This window comes from Herpailurus yagouaroundi, unplaced genomic scaffold (genome assembly GCF_014898765.1).
Source record: "Herpailurus yagouaroundi ecotype Mexico unplaced genomic scaffold, PumYag 254, whole genome shotgun sequence".
In the NCBI taxonomy this organism is placed as follows: Eukaryota; Metazoa; Chordata; class Mammalia; order Carnivora; family Felidae; genus Herpailurus; species Herpailurus yagouaroundi.
In genome coordinates this window covers 199,900-210,628 of record NW_024412471.1, presented here as the reverse complement: position 1 = coordinate 210,628, position 10,729 = coordinate 199,900, and the positions used below count along the sequence as shown (strand labels likewise).

General features: G+C 37.8%; 1 long non-coding RNA gene across 1 annotated transcript; it reads left to right on the top strand.

Moving 5' to 3' along the window:
• The first annotated feature begins 593 nt into the window (after positions 1–593).
• LOC121021036 (uncharacterized) lies at positions 594–2,309 on the top strand. The gene is made up of 2 exons (XR_005786402.1): positions 594–664; positions 1,702–2,309. It is a non-coding gene; the product is annotated as an uncharacterized LOC121021036 (long non-coding RNA).
• The last annotated feature ends 8,420 nt before the right edge of the window (positions 2,310–10,729 follow it).

Sequence of the window (10,729 nt, the reverse complement as noted above, 5' to 3'; positions counted from 1 at the left end):
AATGAATGGGTTCCAAGTAAAACGTTAAAAACACTGAAATTTGAATTTAATAGAATCCCCATGTGTCATGAAGTACACTTCTTTGATTTTTATTTCCAAACATTAAACACGTAAAACCATTCTTAGCTTGCAGGCTACACAAAATAGGCAGAGGGGAAGATTTGGACTCTAGACCAGTTTGCTGACCTCTGGGAGCCTGGCAGGGTGGCTTAGACTTGGGCATAAGTAGAGAAATGTGAAGGTATCTCTAAATTATAATCCAGAACAGGCTTCCAAGAGCCACTGATTTTATGTGTCAGGAAGAAGGAAAGAAAGGGACTCTGGCCCAAGGTCCAAAACAAGAGCTGTGTGACCTTCCAGGTGGCACTTGCCAAGGAGAATGAGACAAAAGATCAAATTAAATTGTCCACAGCCATGTACTCCTTGTTTCTAAGAAGCCCTAGCCCTTGCATTTTGGGCCCCATGGAAGGAGGCAGGAAGGAGCTGCCAGTCACCACCTGTCACAGTAGCATGTGGGTGGCAGGAGGCAGTCCCCTCATGCCCAGGTCCTGTCTCACAGGCTGGGGGCAGAGCCCAAGGCCAGGATAAAAGGGCTTTGGGGACAGAGCCCGGTCATGCATTCCTCTCCTGAGGTGCTGACAGACCCAGTATTGCCTGTGCACCGGTAAGTGTCCCCTGGGACCAGGACCAGTGCCTTTCACAGAAGGAGTTCAGACCAGAGCAAGGAGGCAGATAGAATAGGGATTTGGGAGAAAAGGACCCATTGTGGCAGAGGAGGAGGGTTTGAGGAAGGAGTGCAGGAAGTGTTCTAGCACCAACTGAGAACATGTGGAGAACCAGATGTTTATGCCTTGAGATCTGGAGAAAGCAAATAGATCTGCATTTCAGTGTGCCCCTCAGGATGGGGACACTGAAGCACAGACACTGGGCTCCACTCTGACAAGTTTCAGGAGACAATTCACTTTTGAAAATACAACCCTGTTCCTCCTTGCAAAGGAGGGTGGTAGGCAGGGACCTTAGGCTTTTTTGGACTTGTTAAACCTGCCTACTCGTGGGTCTTGGAATGTTTTTGTACACTTCCTGTGTTGATGAGGATAACACAAGCCTGAGAATCACCTTGCCAACCTGCCAGCTTGAAGTGGTAAAGAGAGGAGACCTGTGTTCTGGACTGAGATCAGGGGTCTGGTTTCAAGTCTTAGTTTGGACTGGCTGAGAGGTTTATCAGTCTCTTTAATAATGTGATCTTACTGAAGTGGGGCATCTCCAAGGTCCTTTGCAATGCTGACCTCACAGAATAAAATCATCTTGGAAGTTATGACAAGAGGCAACAATTACTGTAGGTTTCCTTTAAGAAATAGTATCCCCTCAAATGGCCTATTAATTGAACAACTTCAGATTTGAAAGGTGTGGTTGAAACCAGTACCATCTTCACCTACAAGACTTTAGACTCTTGGATGTGTTTGGTAATATGGTTTGGTTTTAGTTTACTACCTTGTATACTAGAGGAAAGTGTGTGCCTGACTTATAAGGCTCACCTGAGGTTCCAAAGAGATGATGCCAGAGTACAGGAATGTTGTGCAGCTTCTGGATTATATGAGATGTTTCTAAGTGATATTTCTATGATTCTATGATATGTTAAGAGGGTGAGATGGGCAGGGGGTTCTGTGTCCCAGTCTGACTCACTGTGTGACTCTTCTTCAGCTCCTGACCCTCCCTGCTAAGATGTCCTGCCAGCAGAACCAGCAGCAGTGCCAGCCACCTCCCAAATGTCCTCCCAAGTGTCCCCCAAAATGCCCCCCAGTCTCTTCCTGCTGCAGTGTCAGCTCTGGGGGCTGCTGTGGCTCCAGCTCTGGGGGCGGGGGCTGCTGTAGCTCTGGGGGTGGTGGCTGCTGTCTGAGCCACCACAGGCGACGAAGGTCCCATCGCCACAGACAGAGCTGTGACTGCTGCAGCCAGCCCTCAGGGGGCTCCGGATGCTGTGGCCAGCCATCTGGGAGCTCTGGGTGTTGCGGAGGGGGCAACAATCAGTCATCTGGAGGCTGCTGTTGAAGTGGACCTTGATACCCTCTTCCCCTGACCTTCCTGAAAGGTGGAGAGATCTGAGCAAAAGCTTAGGCTCTAGCCAGAGGATCCCTCTACCCTGGTGTCCAGAAGCCCAAAACATCTCTCTAAAATTCATTTTCTGCCTTTCTTCCCCCTATCTGTGACTGTCCTGGGAATCTCAAAGTGCAAACTTCTTGTTTCTCCACAACTTGTATTATTGCATTCTGTTGTCAGAATTAGAACAATAAAATTGAATCTGATCACTACCTTGGTGTAGGCTGATATCATATCCCATTTTTGTTACAACTGTTCTCTTCTCCTCTGCCTCTGTTGGTGGCTGCAGGGGCTTTAGTGGACAGAGGACAGGGTCAAGGGTCAGAAGGGAAATTTTTTCATACTTTATACATTTGTAATCTCCACTGATTCTTTTCTTTCCCTTTTAATCAAGGCCCTGAAGCAGCATTAATTGTGAACATTGCTCCTTCCCCCTTTGGTTACCTTCACATGTCTAACTCTGTACCTCAGACATGGCCAGGAGACAGGTATCATCCTCCTTCCTACCATCACCTCCTTACTCCAGTCTCCCCATTCTCTACCCTGCTTCTAATCAGTTGCCTTCAACTTAAGTACACATATACATACACATACAAATGCATATATGGAATAAGCCCTTATTGAAGTTTCAAAATCATTTTTATTATTGTATAATTTACACAGAATAAACTTCAATAATATTTAAATATACAATTCAAAGACTTTTGCCAAATATATGCAGTCGTGTAACCACAAATGTAATTAATGCATTTAAAATGTAGTTGGTGGACTTGACTTCAGTAAGTTGCACCACCAAATGGAGAACAGAGCCTGTTACACCAAGCCCTGCCCCCTGCACCCTCCATCTCCACTAGGGCAAGTCAGCCTGAGAATCAGAGCAGCAGGCCCCTCCCCCAGAAGACCAGCACAAACCCTTTCCACACACTAAGTCTACTGATCATAGAGTTCTGCAAAGCTCTAGCTCTAAGAGACACAGGATCTAGTTTCCTTTGGGTTTGTTTGTTTGTTTTGTTTTGCTTTGCTTGGATACAAAAAGATCAACATTTTTTATTTCATTTATTTTTTAATTTTATTTTTTTAATTTTTAATTTTTAATTTTTTGTATTTTCTTTTTTCTATCAAGTTTCTCTTGACAGGCAGAACAAAACACACCTACGATCTAGCTTCCTTCATTATTTTAAAATTTTTTATACTTTGAATTTAATTTTATTATTATTTTTTTCCTCCAAAATGACAAGACAGAGAAATTTACCACAAAACAAAGAACAGGAAGAAATGATGGCCAGGGATTTAATCAATACAGATATAAGTGAGATATCTGAACTAGAATTTAAAACAACAATTATAAGGATTCTAGCTGGACTTGAAAAAAGCATAAAAGACTCTAAAGAACCCCTTACTGCAGAGATAAAAGAGATAAAATATAGCCAGACCAAAATTAAAAATGCTATAACTAAGATGCAAACCTGAATGGATGCTGTGACAGCGAGGATGCACAAAGCAGAGAAATGAATTAGTGACATAAAAGATATAATTATGGGAAATAATGAAAATAATGAAGCTGAAAAGAATGGAGAAACAAAAGTTATGGATCACAAAGGTAGACTTATGGAACTCACTGACTTTGAACAAATTATAGCTGAAAACTCCCCTAATCTGGGAAGGATGCAGACATCAAAATCTAAGAAACACAGAGAACTTCCATTAAATTAAACAAAAGCTGGATAACCCCAAGGCATATCATAGTTAAATTCACAAAATACAGGCAAGGAAAAAATCCTGAAAACAGCAAGGGAAAAATAATCCTTAACCTATAAGGGAAGACAGATCAGGTTCACAGCATATCTGTCCACATAAAGTTGGCAATCCAGAAGGGAATGGCAGGATTCAATGTGCTGTATGGGAAAAATATGGAGTCAAGAATACTTTATCCAGCAAGACTGCCATTCAGAATAGAAGGGGAGATAAAGAATTTTCTATACAAATAAAAACTAAAGGAATTAATGACCACTAAACCAGCCCTGAAAGAAATATTAAGGAGGACTCTTTGAGAGGGAGTAGGAAGGGGTAGACTAGAAGCAACAAAAACTAGAAAGGAACAGAGAACATCACCAGAAACACTAATTTCACAGGTAAAAGAATGGCAATAAATTCATATCTTTCAGTACTCACTCTGAATGTAAATTGACTGTGTAATGATAGTAATGGACTATGTAATGATACATAGGGTATCAGAATAGATAAACAAAAGCAAGACCCATCTATATAATGCCTACAGGAGACTCATTTTAGACCTGAAGACAACAGCAGATTGAAAGTAAGGGGATGGAGAACCATCTATCATGCTAGTGGACACCAAAAGAAAGCCAGAGTAGCCAAAATTATATCAGATGAGATTTTTTTTTAAAAAAAGACTGAAACAAGAGATGAAGAAAAGCATTATATCATAATTAAGTGGTCTATCAAGAAGATCCAACAATTGTAAATATTTATGCCCCAAACTTGAAGGATCCAAATATATAAATCAATTACTAACAAACATAAAGAAACTCACTGATAATAACACAATAATAGGAGACTTTAACAACCTACTTACATCAATGGACAGATCATCTAAGCAGAAAAACAATAAGGAAATAATGACTTTGAACGACATACTTGATAAGATGGACTTAATGGATATATTCAGAACATTCTACCCTAAAGCAACAGAATACACATTCTTTTTGAGTGCACATGGAGCATTCTCCAGAATACTGGGTCACAAATCAGCCCTCAACAGGTACAAAAAATTGAGATCATACCATACATATTTTCTGACCACAATGCTATGAAACTTGAAGTCAACCACAAGAAAAAATTTGGAAAGGCCACAGTGCATGGAGGCTAAAGAACATCCTACTAAAGAATGAATGGGTACCAAGAAATTAAAGAAGAAATAAAAAAGTACATGGAAGCAAATAAAAATGAAAACACAATAGTACAAAACCTTTGGGAAGCAGCAAAGGCAGTCCTAAGAAGGAAGTATACGGAAATACAGGCCTACCTCAAGAAGCAAGAAAGGTCTCAAATACACAACCTAACTCTACACCTAAAGGAGCTAGAAAAGAAACAGCAAATAAAACCTAGAGCCAGCAGATTAGGGAAATAATAAAGACTAGAGCAGAAATATACGATATGGAAACAAACACAAAACAGTAGAACAGATCAAAAAAATTAAGAACTGATTCTTTGAAAGAATTAATAAAACTGATAACCCCCTGGGCAGACTTATCAAAAGAAAAGAGAAAAAAAACCTGAATAAATAAAATCACAAATTGAAGGGGAGATATCATGACCAACACTCCAGAAAAACAAATAATTATAAGAGAATATTATGAAAAATTTTATGCCAAAAAACTGGTTAATCTGGAAGATATGGGAAAATTCCTAGAAACACGCAAACTACCAAAACTGAAATATAAAGAAATAGAAAATTTGAACATACCCATAAACAGCAAAGAAATGGAATCAGTAATCAAAAATCTCCCAAAAAACAGGATTCCAAGGTCAAACGGCTTCCCAGAGAAATTTTACCAAACATTAAAAAATGTTTATTTATTTTTGAGAGAGAGAGAGACACAGAGTGTGAGCAGGAGAGGGCAGAGAGAAAAGAGGACACAGAATCTGAGGCAGACTCCAGGCTCTGAGCTGTCAGCACAAAGCCCAACATGGGACTTGAACTCATGAACCATGAGATCATGACCTGAGCTGAAGGTGGACACTTAACCAACAAAGCCACCCAGGCAAACCCCCTTTTTAAAATAAAAAAAAAAAATTCTACCAAACATTTAAATAAATGTTCTTTAATTTAAAAATTCTTCTCAAACTGTTCCAAAAAATAGAAATGCAAGGAAAACTTCCAAATGCATTTTATGAGGCCAGCCACACCCTTATTCCAAAACCAGAAAAAGACCCCACTAAAAAGGACAATTATAGGCCAATATCCCTGATGAAAATGGATGCAAAAATTCTCAACAAGGTGCTGGAAAAATGAATTCAACAGTATGTTAAAAGAATTACCACAATCAAGTAGGATTTATTCCCAGGCTCCAGGGTTGGTTCAGTATTCATAAATCAACCAATGTGATACACAATGTTAATAAAAGAAAGGATAAAAATGATATTATCCTCCCAGTAGATGCAGAAAAAGTATTTGACAAAATATAGCATCCATTCTTGATAAAAGTCCTCAACAAAGTAGGGATGGAAGGAGCATACCTCAACATCATAAAGGCCATATACAAACAAACCACAGCTAATATCATCCTCCATGGGGAAAACTGAGAGCTTTTACCTTATGGTCAGAAACAAGGCAAGGATGTCCCCTCTCACAACTCCTTTTAAAAATAGTATTGGAAGTTCTAGCTAATACAATAAGATAAGAAAAGTTAATTAAGGGCATACAGATTGGGAAGGAAGAAATAAACTGTTTTGTTTGCATATGATATAATCATCTATGTAGGAAATCTGAAAACAAACAAATCTCCTGGCACCAATAAGGAATTATAGCAAGACTGAAGGATACAAGGTTAACACAAGGTTATCCACAAAAGTCAATCATGTTCCTGTATAACAGTAAACAAGTAGAATTTGAAGTTAAAAATACAATACCATTTACATTATCAACCCCCAAAAATAAAATACTTTGGTGTAAATCTGACAAAATATGTATATAATATATTCAACATGAGGAAAACTATAAAACTGATGAACAAAATCAAATAGGAACTAAATAAATTGAGAGATATTCCACATTCGTGGATATGAAGAATCAATATTGTCAAGAATATCAGTTCTTCTGAACTTGACCTATAGATTTAATGCAATCCCACTCAAAAGTTCAGCAGATTATTTTGAGGGTATCAAGAAACTGACTATAAAATTCATATGAGGAGTCAAAAGATACAGAATAGCCATCACCAAATCAAAGGAGAAAAACAAAGTTGTAGGACTGACACCACTCAACTTCAAGACTATAAAGGTACATAATCAAGACAGTTTGACATCAGCAAAATAATAGATAAATGGAACAGAATAAAGACCCCAGAAACAGATACCCATAAATATACTCAACTGAGCTTTGACAAAAGAGCATATATAATACAATGAAACAAAGATACTCTTTTCAAAAACGTGGTGCTAGAAAAAAGGGAAATCCACATGAAAGAAAAACCAATAATAATCTAGACACAGAACTTATACTTTACACATAAATAAACTCAAAATGGATTACAGACCTAAATGTAAAATGAAACATTATAAACCTCCTGGGAGATAACATAGAAGAAGACCTAGATTAAGTTGGGTATGGCAATGACTTTTTAGATATAACACCAAAGGCACAATACATGAAGGAAATAAGTGATAAGCTGGACTTGATTAAATTTAAAGATTCTGCTTTCAAAAAGACAAAGTTAAGAGAGTGATAAAACAAATCACAGACTATGAGAAAATATTAACAAAAGACACATCTGATGAAGGACTATTATTCAAAAACTATAAAGAACTCTTATAAGTAAACAATAAGAAAACAAACAACTCAGATAAAAAATGGACAAAAGACTTTAACAAACACGTCACCAATGAAGATATACAAATGACTAATAAACATACGAAAAGACACTCCATATCATATGTCATCAGGGGAATGCAAATTAAAACAACGAGATACCACTATAAACCTATTAGAATGGCCAAAATCTGGAACACTGGCAACACCAAATATGGATAAAAATATGAAGCAACAGGGACTCTCTCTCATTTATTGCTTGTAGGAATGCAAAATTGTATAGCTATGTTGGAAAGTGGTTTGGTGGTTTCTTATGAAACTAAATGTACTCTTACCACATAATCAAGTAATCTTATGGTATTTAACCAAAGGAGTTGAAAACTTATGCACACACAAAAACCTGCACACAGATATTTAAGCACTTTTATTCATAATTGCCAAATCTTAGAAACAACCAACATGTCTTTCAGGAGGTAAAAAAATAAATAAATGGTGGCACTTCTAGACAATGAAATATTATCTGGCAATATGAAGAAATTAGCTATCAAGAAATGAAAAGACATGGAGAAACCATAAATAATATTACTTGGGGTGGCTGGGTGGCTCAGTCAGTTGAGTGTCTAACTTGATTTTCATTTGAGGTCATGATCCCAGGGTCATGGGATTAAGCTCCATATTGGGCTCCATGCTGAACATGGAGCTTGCCTGAGATTCTCTCTCTCTCTCCCTCTGCCCCTCTCCCCTACTCTTTCTCTCTCTAAATAAAAAAATAATCTTAAAAAAATAAAAAATAAATATATATTACTAAATAAAAGAAGCCGATCTGAAAATGCTACATGCTATATGACTCCAGCTATACAACACATGGAAAGGACAAAACTACAGAGACAGTGAAAGATCAGTGGTTTTTTGATCTTTTTAAGATAAACGTGTCATTGAAGGGTAGGGTATGGCACATATGAGTAGGATTTTTAGGGCAGTGAAAATACTCCATAATACCATAATTATGGATAAATGTCATTATACATTTGTCCTTACCTATAGAATGTACTCCAAGAGTAAACAGTAATGTGTACTATGGACTTTGGATGACAATGATATATCAATTATAGGTTTCTCAATTGTAACGAATTCACCACTCTCGTGGGGATGTTGATAATGAGGAAGCTATGTATAGGTGGGCACAGGGGTATATTGGAAATCTCTGTACATTCCCCTCAGTTTTTCTATGAACCTAAAACTTTCCTAAAAAAAAAATAAAGTTCAATAAGTAACTTGGGAAATAGATTACAAATGACAGTTATAAGACTAACATTCCTAATAAATACAAGGTTCATATAAATTAAGAGTAAACAAATAAACATTTCTATAAAAGATTTGGAAAAGTCATAAATGATAAATTTTAAAAAAAGAGGGAGAAAAAGAGAAGAAAGAAAAATAATAAACATTTGTAAATACCTCTGAATTTAGATTGGAAAAACAATTCTACCTCACTAATAAAGAAGAAATAGAACTCATTTTTTAGAGGGAGCTTTCAGACTCATAATATATATCAAAAATTAAAAAGGCTCATAAAACTCTATTGGAACAAAACTCACCAGATGATGTGCAAATGGTCACTTATGATTTGTTACTGATAATGCAAATTAGCATAAAGATTTGGGTAATCCATTAATTCATTCAACAAATATTTGTTGGGGTAGATGAATTAAGCTTGAAATGAATGTATCATTTTATATAAACATTGTTATGGTGTTGAGTCAAATAAGTTAAAAAAATAAAGATGAAAGAAAAGATTCACAAGAATGTCCATAGCAACAATTCAGAAGTAATGAGAAAGCCCAGCACAGTTGAGATAAATATGAGATAAACTTAAAAAAAATTATAACACTAGCAAGACTCAGAAAACATAACTTTAAAAGATGCTGTTTAAAATAGTGACTGAATTTTCTTCTAGACTCTAAGAATATTGTTTCATCATTTATAATATAACTTAATATAATTTAAAAGGTTTGTAGAGATGGAGAAAAAACAGATTGCCGATTTGCTTCATGCTAGCTCTGGAGCACAGAGAAAAAAGTTTCTCAATCTGCATTGCTTCTGGTCAGATCCCAGCAATGCTTCCTTCATTCCATGAGATAATGAAAAGTTGACAACATAAAGGTGCTGGGAAAAGTTTCATGGGTGCAGTCTTTTGACCCTCACTATATAGCATAAAATGGGCCTTGGGCCTGGAACACTTCCTCAGTGTAGAGGCTGGTGCTTACCCACATCCCCCCCACCCCGCCCCACTGTTATATCTGTGCTCTGAGAAGGGGACAAGTTTCTTCTACTGCTACGTGAGAGGAGTGGCCACTGGCCATGGGGGATCAATGCCCACTGTGGAAGCCAGTCTTGCTCTGCCTCTTCTCCAGTGTGAGTGAAGTGCTATTCCATCTAGTGCTTGACTGTGTTGTGTTTTTCTTGGCAACTCTGATACCAAGATGCAGTGAGCAGAAGTATTTAAAGCACCCCTCTGGGATTGGTAATGTGCACATGGTACTCCACTTGACAATAAGAAGGGGGCAGCAGACACCTTGATAAATGGCAAATCTCAGAAAGCCAATGCTTTGCTCACCAAAATGTTTATACATTGATTGTACTGTTAGTAAAACCATGAGATCTTTAGCCAAGGCTTAAAATCCTGTCTTCATGGTACAACTATGCTGCCAACTCATTGCCTGCATTTAAGTCAGGTCAGTTGACAGTTTGGGTGTTGCCTTGTATAGAGGCAGAGGCATAGACCAGATGGCATCTCAACCCCATCATCCCAGAAATCATATGCAGGAATCCATGTCCTGACTACTTCCCCATTACTAAACCTTTCAGAACAACCTGAATGTTGGTTCCAATCTGCTCAGGAGCTTCCCTGTGGTAATCTGAAATCAGCTCATATTGGAAGAGAGCAGGGAGAGAGCAAAGAAAGCCTCAGGCCACTCCAGATTGGTAGGCAGCAGGTTTGATGAACAAGGGAATTTACTCATGAGGCTTGCTTTGGGCAGCAGCAAGACAGGTAGATCTCTGCACCTGTCTGTCAAATCT